Raw genomic sequence first — 13,750 nt, 5'->3', positions numbered from 1 at the left:
CTGTGCACTAAGCAATCTGTAACTGAGCAGAAGATGGGCAGCAGAGGGGTATTCCTGGGGAGAAGTCCGGATAGCAAGCTGTGCACTAAGCACCATGTAACTGAGCACACAATGGACATTAGAGGGGTATCCCTGGGGAGAAGACAAGAAAGCAAGCTGTGCACTTAGCAACCTGCAACTGAACAGACGATGGGCAGCAGAGGGGTATCCCTGGGCAGAAGTCAAGAAAGCAAGCTGTGCACTTAGCAACCTGCAACTGAACAGACGATGGGCAGCAGAGGGGTATCCCTGGGGAGAAGTCAAGAAAGCAAGCTGTGCACTAAGCAACCTGGAATTGAGCAGACGATGGGCATCAAAGGGGTATCCCTGGGGAGAAGTCAAAGCAAGCTGTACCCTAAGGAACCTGTAACTGTGCAGAATATGGACACCAGAGGGGTATCCCTGGGGAGAAGTCAGGAAAGCAAGCTGTGCACTAAGCAACCTGTAACTGAGCAGAAGATGGACAGCAGAGGGGTATATCCCTAGGGAGCATTCAAGAAAGGAAGCTGTTCACTAAACAACCTGTAACTGAGCAGAAGATAGACACCAGAGAAGTATCCCTGGGGAAAAGTCAAAAAAGCAAGCTGTGCACTAAGCAACCTGGAGCTGAGCAGAAGATGGACAGAAGAGGGGTATATCCCTGGGGAGAAGTCAAGAAAGCAGGCTGTGCACTAAGCAACCTGTAACTGAGCAGAAGATTGACAGCAGAGGGGTATTCCTGGGGAGAAGTCAGGAAAGCAAGCTGTGCGCTAAGCAACCTGGAATTGAGCAGACGATGGGCAGCAGAGGGGTATCCCTGGGGAGAAGTCAAAGCAAGCTGTGCAATAAGCAACTTGGAACTGAGCAGAATATGGGTATCCCTGGGGAGAAGTCAGGAAAACAAGCTGTGCACTATGCAATTTGTAACTTTGCAGAAGATGGACACCAGAGGAGTAGCCCTGGGGAGAAGTCAAGAAAGCAAGATGTGCACTAAGCAACATGTAACTGAGCACACAATGGACACCAGAGGGGTATCCTTGGGAAGAAGTCAAGAAAGCAAGATGTGCACTAAGCAACCTGTAACTGAGCAGAAGATGGGCAGCAGAGGGGTATTCCTGGGAACAAGTCAAGAAAGCAAGCTGTGCACTAAGCAACCTGTAACTGGGCAGAAGATGGACAGCAGAGGGGTATTCCTGGGAACAAGTCAAGAAAGCAAGCTGTGCACTAAGCAACCTGTAACTGGGCAGAAGATGGGAAGCATATGGGTATTCCTGGGGAGAAGTCAAAGCAAGCTATACCCTAAGCAACCTGTAACTGTGCAGAAGATGGACACCAGAGGGGTATCCCTGGGGAGAAGTCAGGAAAGCAAGCTGTGCACTAAGCAACCTGTAACTGGGCAGAAGATGGGAAGCATATGGGTATTCCTGGGGAGAAGTCAAAGCAAGCTATACCCTAAGCAACCTGTAACTGTGCAGAAGATGGACACCAGAGGGGTATCCCTGGGGAGAAGTCAGGAAAGCAAGCTGTGCACTAAACAACCTGGAGCCAAGCAGAAGATGGGCAGCCGAGGGGTATATCCTTGGAGAGAGGTCAAGAAAGCAAGCTGTGCACTAAGCAACCTGTAACTGAGCAGAAGATTGACACCAGACGGGTATACCTGGGGAGAAGTCAAGAAAGCAAGCTGTGCACTAAGCAATCTGCAGCCGAGCAGAAGATGGGCAGCCGAGGGGTATATCCTTGGAGAGAAGTCAAGAAAGCAAGCTGTGCACTAAGCAACCTGTAACTGAGCAGAAGATTGACAGCAGGGGGGTATTCCTGGGGAGAAGTCAGGAAAGCAAGCTGTGCACTAAGCAACCTGGAACTAAACAGACGATGGGCAGCAGAGGGGTATTCCTGGGGAGAAGTCAAGAAAGCAAGCTGTGCATTAAGCCACTTGTAACTGAGCAGAAGATGGACAGCAATTGGGCATCCCTGGGGAGAAGTCAGGAAAGCAAGCTGTGCACTAAGCAACCTGTAACTATCAGAAGATGGGCAGCAGGGGGTTTTCCTGGGGAGAAGTCCGGAAAGCAAGCTGTGCACTAAGCACCATGTAATGAGCACACGATGGACATCAGAGGGGTATCCCTGGGGAGAAGACAAGAAAGCAAGCTGTGCACTTAGCAACCAGCAACTGAACAGACGATGGGCAGCAGAGGGGTATCTCTGGGGAGAAGTCAAGAAAGCAAGCTGTGCACTAAGCAACCTGGAACTGAACAGACGATGGGCAGGAGAGGGAGTATTCCTGGGGAGAAGTCAAGAAAGCAAGCTGTGCACTAAGCAACCTGGAACTGAGCAGATGATGGGCAGCCGAGGGGTATATCCCTGGGGAGAAGTCAAGGCAAGCTGTGCACTAAGCAACCTGGAACTGATCAGAAGATGGACATCAGAGGGGTATTCCTAGGGAGAAATCACGAAAGAAAGCTGTTCACTAAGAAACTTGTAACTGAGCATAAGATGGGCAGCAGAGGGGTATTCCTGAGGAGAAGTCACGAAAGCAACCTGTGCACTAAGCAACATGTAACTGAGCACACAATGGACACCAGAGGGGTATCCCTAGGGAGAAGACAAGAAAGCAAGCTGTGCACTAAGCAACCTGTAACTGAGCAGAAGATGGGCAGCAGAGGGGTATCCCTGGGGAGAAGACAAGAAAGCAAGCTGTGCACTAAGCACCATGTAACTGAGCACACGATGGACATCAGAGGGGTATCCCTGGGGAGAAGACAAGAAAGCAAGCTGTGTACTTAGCAACCTGGAACTGAAACAGACGATGGGCAACAGAGGGGTATCCCTGGGGAGAAGTCAAGAAAGCAAGCTGTGCACTAAGCAACCTGGAACTGAACAGACGATGGGCAGCAGAGGGGTATTCCTGGGGAGAAGTCAAGAAAGCAAGCTGTGCATTAAGCCACTTGTAACTGAGTATAAGATGGAAAGCAATTGGGTATCCCTGGGGAGAAGTCAGGAAAGCAAGCTGTGCACTAAGCAATCTGCAACTGAGAAGAAGATGGGCAGCAGAGGGGTATTCCTGGGGAGAAGTCCGGAAAGCAAGCTGTGCACTAAGCACCATGTAACTGAGCACACAATGGACATCAGAGGGGTATCCCTGGGGAGAAGACAAGAAAGCAAGCTGTGAACTTAGCAACCTGCAACTGAACAGACTATGGGCAGCAGAGGGGTATCCCTGGGGAGAAGTCAAGAAAGCAAGCTGTGCACTTAGCAACCTGCAACTGAACAGACGATGGGCAGCAGAGGGGTATCCCTGGGGAGAAGTCAAGAAAGCAAGCTGTGCACTAAGCAACCTGGAACTGAACAGACGATGGGCAGCAGAGGGAGTATTCCTGGGGAGAAGTCAAGAAAGCAAGCTGTGCATTAAGCCACTTGTAACAGAGCAGAAGATGAACAGCAATTGGGTATCCCTCGGGAGAAGTCAGGAAAGCAAGCTGTGCAGTAAGCAACCTGTAACTGAGCAGAAGATGGACACCATAGGGGTATATCTCTGGGGAGAATTCAAGAAAGCAAGCTGTGCACTAAGCAACCTGTAACTGAGCAGAAGATGGACAGCAGGGAGGTATATCCCTAGGGAGAAGTCAAGAAAGCAAGCTTTGCACTAAGCAACCTGTAACTGAGCAGACGATGGACAGCAGAGGGGTATTCCTGGGGAGAATTCAGGAAAGCAAGCTGTGCCCTAAGCAACCTGGAACTGAGCAGAAGATGGACACCAGAGAGGTATCCCTGGGGAGAAGTCAAGAAAGCAAGCTGTGCACTAAGCAACCTGTAACTGAGCAGAAGATTGACAGCAGAGGGGTATTCCTGGGGAGAAGTCAGGAAAGCAAGGTGTGCACTATGCAATTTGTAACTTTGCAGAAGATGGACACCAGAGGAGTAGCCCTGGGGAGAAGTCAAGAAAGCAAGATGTGCACTAAGCAACATGTAACTGAGCACACAATGGACACCAGATGGGTATCCTTGGGGAGAAGTCAAGAAAGCAAGCTGTGCACTAAGCAACTTGGAACTGAGCAGAAGATGGACAGCAGAGGGGTATTCCTGGGAACAAGTCAAGAAAGCAAGCTGTGCACTAAGCAACCTGTAACTGGGCAGAAGATGGGAAGCATATGGGTATTCCTGGGGAGAAGTCAAAGCAAGCTATACCCTAAGCAACCTGTAACTGTGCAGAAGATGGACACCAGAGGGGTATCCCTGGGGAGAAGTCAGGAAAGCAAGCTGTGCACTAAACAACCTGGAGCCAAGGAGAAGATGGGCAGCCGAGCGGTATATCCTTGGAGAGAGGTCAAGAAAGCAAGCTGTGCGCTAAGCAACCTGTAACTGAGCAGAAGATTGACACCAGACGGGTATACCTGGGGAGAAGTCAAGAAAGCAAGCTGTGCACTAAGCAATCTGCAGCCGAGCAGAAGATGGGCAGCCGAGGGGTATATCCTTGGAGAGAAGTCAAGAAAGCAAGCTGTGCACTAAGCAACCTGTAACTGAGCAGAAGATTGACAGCAGGGGGGTATCCCTGGGGAGAAGTCAAGAAAGCAAGCTGTGCACTAAGCAACCTGGAACTGAACAGACGATGGGCAGCAGAGGGAGTATTCCTGGGGAGAAGTCAAGAAAGCAAGCTGTGCATTAAGCCACTTGTAACAGAGCAGAAGATGAACAGCAATTGGGTATCCCTCGGGAGAAGTCAGGAAAGCAAGCTGTGCAGTAAGCAACCTGTAACTGAGCAGAAGATGGACACCATAGGGGTATATCTCTGGGGAGAATTCAAGAAAGCAAGCTGTGCACTAAGCAACCTGTAACTGAGCAGAAGATGGACAGCAGGGAGGTATATCCCTAGGGAGAAGTCAAGAAAGCAAGCTTTGCACTAAGCAACCTGTAACTGAGCAGACGATGGACAGCAGAGGGGTATTCCTGGGGAGAATTCAGGAAAGCAAGCTGTGCCCTAAGCAACCTGGAACTGAGCAGAAGATGGACACCAGAGAGGTATCCCTGGGGAGAAGTCAAGAAAGCAAGCTGTGCACTAAGCAACCTGTAACTGAGCAGAAGATTGACAGCAGAGGGGTATTCCTGGGGAGAAGTCAGGAAAGCAAGGTGTGCACTATGCAATTTGTAACTTTGCAGAAGATGGACACCAGAGGAGTAGCCCTGGGGAGAAGTCAAGAAAGCAAGATGTGCACTAAGCAACATGTAACTGAGCACACAATGGACACCAGATGGGTATCCTTGGGGAGAAGTCAAGAAAGCAAGCTGTGCACTAAGCAACTTGGAACTGAGCAGAAGATGGACAGCAGAGGGGTATTCCTGGGAACAAGTCAAGAAAGCAAGCTGTGCACTAAGCAACCTGTAACTGGGCAGAAGATGGGAAGCATATGGGTATTCCTGGGGAGAAGTCAAAGCAAGCTATACCCTAAGCAACCTGTAACTGTGCAGAAGATGGACACCAGAGGGGTATCCCTGGGGAGAAGTCAGGAAAGCAAGCTGTGCACTAAACAACCTGGAGCCAAGGAGAAGATGGGCAGCCGAGCGGTATATCCTTGGAGAGAGGTCAAGAAAGCAAGCTGTGCGCTAAGCAACCTGTAACTGAGCAGAAGATTGACACCAGACGGGTATACCTGGGGAGAAGTCAAGAAAGCAAGCTGTGCACTAAGCAATCTGCAGCCGAGCAGAAGATGGGCAGCCGAGGGGTATATCCTTGGAGAGAAGTCAAGAAAGCAAGCTGTGCACTAAGCAACCTGTAACTGAGCAGAAGATTGACAGCAGGGGGGTATTGCTGGGGAGAAGTCAGGAAAGCAAGCTGTGCACTAAGCAACCTGGAACTAAACAGACGATGGGCAGCAGAGGGGTATTCCTGGGGAGAAGTCACGAAAGCAAGCTGTGCATTAAGCCACTTGTAACTGAGCAGAAGATGGACAGCAATTGGGTATCCCTGGGGAGAAGTCAGGAAAGCAAGCTGTGCACTAAGCAACCTGTAACTTGCAGAAGATGGGCAGCAGAGGGGTATTCCTGGGGAGAAGTCCGGAAAGCAAGCTGTGCACTAAGCACCATGTAATGAGCACACGATGGACATCAGAGGGGTATCCCTGGGCAGAAGACAAGAAAGCAAGCTGTGCACTTAGCAACCAGCAACTGAACAGACGATGGGCAGCAGAGGGGTATCTCTGGGGAGAAGTCAAGAAAGCAAGCTGTGCACTAAGCAACCTGGAACTGAACAGACGATGGGCAGGAGAGGGAGTATTCCTGGGGAGAAGTCAAGAAAGCAAGCTGTGCACTAAGCAACCTGGAACTGAGCAGATGATGGGCAGCCGAGGGGTATATCCCTGGGGAGAAGTCAAGGCAAGCTGTGCACTAAGCAACCTGGAACTGATCAGAAGATGGACATCAGAGGGGTATTCCTAGGGAGAAATCACGAAAGAAAGCTGTTCACTAAGAAACTTGTAACTGAGCATAAGATGGGCAGCAGAGGGGTATTCCTGAGGAGAAGTCACGAAAGCAACCTGTGCACTAAGCAACATGTAACTGAGCACACAATGGACACCAGAGGGGTATCCCTAGGGAGAAGACAAGAAAGCAAGCTGTGCACTAAGCAACCTGTAACTGAGCAGAAGATGGGCAGCAGAGGGGTATCCCTGGGGAGAAGACAAGAAAGCAAGCTGTGCACTAAGCACCATGTAACTGAGCACACGATGGACATCAGAGGGGTATCCCTGGGGAGAAGACAAGAAAGCAAGCTGTGCACTTAGCAACCTGGAACTGAAACAGACGATGGGCAACAGAGGGGTATCCCTGGGGAGAAGTCAAGAAAGCAAGCTGTGCACTAAGCCACTTGTAACTGAGTATAAGATGGAAAGCAATTGGGTATCCCTGGGGAGAAGTCAGGAAAGGAAGCTGTGCACTAAGCAATCTGTAACTGAGCAGAAGATGGGCAGCAGAGGGGTATTCCTGGGGAGAAGTCCGGAAAGCAAGCTGTGCACTAAGCACCATGTAACTGAGCACACAATGGACATCAGAGGGGTATCCCTGGGGAGAAGACAAGAAAGCAAGCTGTGAACTTAGCAACCTGCAACTGAACAGACTATGGGCAGGCGAGGGGTTTCCCTGGGGAGAAGTCAAGAAAGCATGCTGTGCACTTAGCAACCTGCAACTGAACAGACGATGGGCAGCAGAGGGGTATCCCTGGGGAGAAGTCAAGAAAGCAAGCTGTGCACTAAGCAACCTGGAACTGAACAGACGATGGGCAGCAGAGGGAGTATTCCTGGGGAGAAGTCAAGAAAGCAAGCTGTGCATTAAGCCACTTGTAACAGAGCAGAAGATGAACAGCAATTGGGTATCCCTGGGGAGAAGTCAGGAAAGCAAGCTGTGCAGTAAGCAACCTGTAACTGAGCAGAAGATGGACACCATAGGGGTATATCTCTGGGGAGAATTCAAGAAAGCAAGCTGTGCACTAAGCAACCTGTTACTGAGCAGAAGATGGACAGCAGGGAGGTATATCCCTAGGGAGAAGTCAAGAAAGCAAGCTTTGCACTAAGCAACCTGTAACTGTGCAGAAGATGGACACCAGAGGGGTATCCCTGGGGAGAAGTCAGGAAAGCAAGCTGTGCACTAAACAACCTGGAGCCAAGGAGAAGATGGGCAGCCGAGCGGTATATCCTTGGAGAGAGGTCAAGAAAGCAAGCTGTGCGCTAAGCAACCTGTAACTGAGCAGAAGATTGACACCAGACGGGTATACCTGGGGAGAAGTCAAGAAAGCAAGCTGTGCACTAAGCAATCTGCAGCCGAGCAGAAGATGGGCAGCCGAGGGGTATATCCTTGGAGAGAAGTCAAGAAAGCAAGCTGTGCACTAAGCAACCTGTAACTGAGCAGAAGATTGACAGCAGGGGGGTATTGCTGGGGAGAAGTCAGGAAAGCAAGCTGTGCACTAAGCAACCTGGAACTAAACAGACGATGGGCAGCAGAGGGGTATTCCTGGGGAGAAGTCACGAAAGCAAGCTGTGCATTAAGCCACTTGTAACTGAGCAGAAGATGGACAGCAATTGGGTATCCCTGGGGAGAAGTCAGGAAAGCAAGCTGTGCACTAAGCAACCTGTAACTTGCAGAAGATGGGCAGCAGAGGGGTATTCCTGGGGAGAAGTCCGGAAAGCAAGCTGTGCACTAAGCACCATGTAATGAGCACACGATGGACATCAGAGGGGTATCCCTGGGCAGAAGACAAGAAAGCAAGCTGTGCACTTAGCAACCAGCAACTGAACAGACGATGGGCAGCAGAGGGGTATCTCTGGGGAGAAGTCAAGAAAGCAAGCTGTGCACTAAGCAACCTGGAACTGAACAGACGATGGGCAGGAGAGGGAGTATTCCTGGGGAGAAGTCAAGAAAGCAAGCTGTGCACTAAGCAACCTGGAACTGAGCAGATGATGGGCAGCCGAGGGGTATATCCCTGGGGAGAAGTCAAGGCAAGCTGTGCACTAAGCAACCTGGAACTGATCAGAAGATGGACATCAGAGGGGTATTCCTAGGGAGAAATCACGAAAGAAAGCTGTTCACTAAGAAACTTGTAACTGAGCATAAGATGGGCAGCAGAGGGGTATTCCTGAGGAGAAGTCACGAAAGCAACCTGTGCACTAAGCAACATGTAACTGAGCACACAATGGACACCAGAGGGGTATCCCTAGGGAGAAGACAAGAAAGCAAGCTGTGCACTAAGCAACCTGTAACTGAGCAGAAGATGGGCAGCAGAGGGGTATCCCTGGGGAGAAGACAAGAAAGCAAGCTGTGCACTAAGCACCATGTAACTGAGCACACGATGGACATCAGAGGGGTATCCCTGGGGAGAAGACAAGAAAGCAAGCTGTGCACTTAGCAACCTGGAACTGAAACAGACGATGGGCAACAGAGGGGTATCCCTGGGGAGAAGTCAAGAAAGCAAGCTGTGCACTAAGCCACTTGTAACTGAGTATAAGATGGAAAGCAATTGGGTATCCCTGGGGAGAAGTCAGGAAAGGAAGCTGTGCACTAAGCAATCTGTAACTGAGCAGAAGATGGGCAGCAGAGGGGTATTCCTGGGGAGAAGTCCGGAAAGCAAGCTGTGCACTAAGCACCATGTAACTGAGCACACAATGGACATCAGAGGGGTATCCCTGGGGAGAAGACAAGAAAGCAAGCTGTGAACTTAGCAACCTGCAACTGAACAGACTATGGGCAGGCGAGGGGTTTCCCTGGGGAGAAGTCAAGAAAGCATGCTGTGCACTTAGCAACCTGCAACTGAACAGACGATGGGCAGCAGAGGGGTATCCCTGGGGAGAAGTCAAGAAAGCAAGCTGTGCACTAAGCAACCTGGAACTGAACAGACGATGGGCAGCAGAGGGAGTATTCCTGGGGAGAAGTCAAGAAAGCAAGCTGTGCATTAAGCCACTTGTAACAGAGCAGAAGATGAACAGCAATTGGGTATCCCTGGGGAGAAGTCAGGAAAGCAAGCTGTGCAGTAAGCAACCTGTAACTGAGCAGAAGATGGACACCATAGGGGTATATCTCTGGGGAGAATTCAAGAAAGCAAGCTGTGCACTAAGCAACCTGTTACTGAGCAGAAGATGGACAGCAGGGAGGTATATCCCTAGGGAGAAGTCAAGAAAGCAAGCTTTGCACTAAGCAACCTGTAACTGAGCAGACGATGGACAGCAGAGGGGTATTCCTGGGGAGAATTCAGGAAAGCAAGCTGTGCCCTAAGCAACCTGGCACTGAGCAGAAGATGGACACCAGAGAGGTATCCCTGGGGAGAAGTCAAGAAAGCAAGCTGTGCACTAAGCAACCTGTAACTGAGCAGAAGATTGACAGCAGAGGGGTATTCCTGGGGAGAAGTCAGGAAAGCAAGCTGTGCACTAAGCAACCTGTAACTGAGCAGAAGATGGGCAGCAGAGGGGTATTCCTGGGGAGAAGTCCGGAAAGCAAGCTGTGCACTAAGCACCATGTAACTGAGCACACGATGGACATCAGAGGGTTATCCCTGGGGAGAAGACAAGAAAGCAAGCTGTGCACTTAGCAACCTGCAACTGAACTGACGATGGGCAGCACAGGGGTAACCCTGGGGAGAAGTCAAGAAAGCAAGCTGTCCACTAAGCAACCTAGAACTGAACAGACGATGGGCAGCAGAGGGGTATTCCCGGGGAGAAGTCAAGAAAGCAAGCTGTGCATTAAGCCACTTTTAACTGAGCAGAAGATGGACAGCAATTGGGTATCCCTGGGTAGAAGTCAGGAAAGAAAGCTGTGCACTAAGCAACCTCTAACTGAGCAGAAGATGGACACCAGAGGGGTATATCCCTGGGGAGAATTCAAGAAAGCAAGCTTTGCACTAAGCAACCTGTAACTGAGCAGAGGATGGACACCAGAGGGGTATCCCTGGGGAAAAGTCAAGAAAGCAAGCTGTGCACTAAGCAACCTGTAACTGAGCAGAAGATTGACAGCAGAGGGGTATTCCTGGGAAGAAGTCCGGAAAGCAAGCTGTGCACTAAGCAACCTGGAATTGAGCAGACGATGGGCAGCAGAAGGGTATCCCTGGGGATAAGTCAAAGCAAGCTATGCACTAAGCAACCTGTAACTGAGCAGAAGATGGGCAGCAGAGGGGTACATCATTGGGGAGAAGTCAAGAAAGCAAGCTGTGCATTAAGCCACTTGTAACTGAGCAGAAGATGGACAGCAATTGGGTATCCCTGGGGAGAAGTCAGGAAAACAAGCTGTGCAGTAAGCAACCTGTAACTGTGCAGAAGATGGACACCATAGGGGTATATCTCTGGGGAGAATCCAAGAAAGCAAGCTGTGCACTAAGCAACCTGTAACAGAGCAGAAGATGGACAGCTGGGAGGTATATCCCTAGGGAGAAGTCAAGAAAGCAAGCTTTGCACTAAGCAACCTGTAACCGAGCAGACGATGGACAGCAGAGGGGTATTCCTGGGGAGAACTCAGGAAAGCAAGCTGTGCCCTAAGCAACCTGGAACTGAGCAGATGATGGGCAGCCGAGGGGTATGTCCCTGGGGAGAAGTCAAGAAAGCGAGCTGTGCACTAAGCAACATGTAACTGGGCAGAAGATGGACAGCAGATCGGTATATCCCTGAGGAGAATTCAAGAAAGCAAGCTGTGCACTAAGCAACCTGTAACTGAGCAGAAGATGGACACCAGAGGGGTATCCCTGGGGAGAAGTCAAGAAAGTAAGCTGTGCACTAAGCAACCTGTAACTGAGCAGAAGATGGACACCAGAGGGGTATCCCTGGGGAGAAGTCAAGAAAGCAAGCTGTGCACTAAGCAACCTGGAGCTGAGCAGAAGATGGACAGCAGAGGGGTATCCATGGGGAGCAGTCAAGATAGCAAGCTGTGCACTAAGCAACCTGTAACTGAGCAGAAGATGGACAGCAGAGCGGTTTTTCTGGGGAGAAGTCAGGAAAGCAAGCTGTGCACTAAGTAACCTGGAATTGAGCAGACTATGGGCAGCAGAAGGGTATCCTTGGGGATAAGTCAAAGCAAGCTATGCACTAAGCAACCTGTAACTGAGCAGAAGATGGGCAGCAGAGGGGTAAATCATTGGGGAGAAGTCAAGAAAGCAAGCTGTGCATTAAGCAACTTGTAACTGAGCAGCAGATGGACAGCAATTGGGTATCCCTGGGGAGAAGTCAGGAAAGCAAGCTGTGCAATAAGCAACCTGTAACTGAGCAGAAGATGGACAGAAGAGTGGTATCCCTGGGGAGAAGGCAAGAAAGCAAGCTGTGCACTAAGCAACCTGTAACTGAGCGGAAGATGGACAACAGAGGGGTACCCCTGGGGAGAAGTCAGGAAAGCAAGCTGTGCACTAAGCTACCTGTAACTGAACCGAATATGGGTAGCAGGGGGTACATCCCTGGGGAGAAGTCAAGAAAGCAAGCTGTGCACTAAACAACCTGTAACTGAGCAGAAGATGGACACCAGAGTGGTATACCCCTAGGGAGAATTCAAGAAAGCAAGCTGTGCACTAAGCAACCTGTAACTGAGCATAAGATGGACAGCAGGGCGGTATATCTCTAGGGAGACGTCAAGAAAGCAGGCTTTGCACTAAGCAACCTGTAACTGAGCAGATGATGGACAGCAGAGGGGTATTCCTGGGGAGAAGTCAGGAAGCAAGCTGTGCACTAAGCCACCTGTAACTGAGTTAAAGATGGACAGCAGATGGTTATTCCTGGGTAGAAGTCAAGAAAGCAAGCTGTGCACTAAGCCACCTGTAACTGAGCAGAAGATGGGCAGCAGGGGTGTATCCCTGGGGAGAAGTCAAAGCAAGCTCTACAATAAGCAACCTGTAACTGAGCAATAGATGGACACCAGAGGGGTATCCCTGGTGAGAAGTCAAGAAAGCAAGCTGTGCACTAAGCCACCTGTAACTGAGCAGAAGATGGGCAACAGGGGCGTATCCCTGGGGAGAAGTCAAGAAAGCAAGCTGTGCATTAAGCCACTTGTAACTGAGCATAAAATGGACAGCAATTGGGTATCCCTGGGGAGAAGTCAGGAAAGCAAGCTGTGCACTGTGCCACCTGTAACTGAGTAGAAGATGGACACCAGTGGGGTATCCCTGGGGAGAAGTCACGAAAGCAAGCTGTGCACTAAGCAACCTGTAACTGAGCATAAGATTGACAGCAGAGGAGTATTCCTGGGAAGAAGTCCGGAAAGCAAGCTGTGCACTAAGCAACCTGGAATTGTGCAGACGATGGGCAGCAGAAGGGTATCCCTGGGGATAAGTCAAAGCAAGCTATGCACTAAGCAATCTGTAACTGAGAAGAAGATGGGCAGCAGAGGGGTACATCATTGGGGAGAAGTCAAGAAAGCAAGCTGTGCATTAAGCCACTTGTAACTGAGCAGAAGATGGACAGCAATTGGGTATCCCTGGTGAGAAGTCAAGAAAGCAAGCTGTGCACTAAGCCACCTGTAACTGAGCAGAAGATGGGCAACAGGGGCGTATCCCTGGGGAGAAGTCAAGAAAGCAAGCTGTGCATTAAGCCACTTGTAACTGAGCATAAAATGGACAGCAATTGGGTATCCCTGGGGAGAAGTCAGGAAAGCAAGCTGTGCACTGTGCCAACTGTAACTGAGTAGAAGATGGACACCAGTGGGGTATCCCTGGGGAGAAGTCACGAAAGCAAGCTGTGCACTAAGCAACCTGTAACTGAGCATAAGATTGACAGCAGAGGAGTATTCCTGGGAAGAAGTCCGGAAAGCAAGCTGTGCACTAAGCAACCTGGAATTGTGCAGACGATGGGCAGCAGAAGGGTATCCCTGGGGATAAGTCAAAGCAAGCTATGCACTAAGCAATCTGTAACTGAGAAGAAGATGGGCAGCAGAGGGGTACATCATTGGGGAGAAGTCAAGAAAGCAAGCTGTGCATTAAGCCACTTGTAACTGAGCAGAAGATGGACAGCAATTGGGTATCCCTGGGGAGAAGTCAGGAAAGCAAGCTGTGCAGTAAGCAACCTGTAACTGAGCAGAAGATGGACACCATAGGGGTATATCTCTGGGGAGAATTCAAGAAAGCAAGCTGTGCACTAAGCAACCTGTAACTGAGCAGAAGATGGACAGCAGGGAGGTATATCCCTAGGGAGAAGTCAAGAAAGCAAGCTTTGCACTAAGCAACCTGTAACTGAGCAGACGATGGACAGCAGAGGGGTATTCCTGGGGAGAATTCAGGAAAGCAAGCTGT

At 50.2% G+C, this 13,750-nt stretch overlaps 1 protein-coding gene across 1 annotated transcript in view; it reads right to left on the bottom strand.

The window, feature by feature from the left end:
• LOC138502974 (zinc finger protein 300-like) overlaps positions 1 to 13,750 on the bottom strand; it is a 669,426-nt gene that overhangs the window by 423,959 nt on the left and 231,717 nt on the right. The gene's annotated exons all lie outside the window — the stretch shown is intronic.

This window comes from Ambystoma mexicanum, chromosome 11 (assembly GCF_040938575.1).
Source record: "Ambystoma mexicanum isolate Mex_15411 chromosome 11, UKY_AmexF1_1, whole genome shotgun sequence".
Taxonomy (NCBI): Eukaryota; Metazoa; Chordata; class Amphibia; order Caudata; family Ambystomatidae; genus Ambystoma; species Ambystoma mexicanum.
This window is presented reverse-complemented; position numbering and strand designations above follow the sequence as displayed.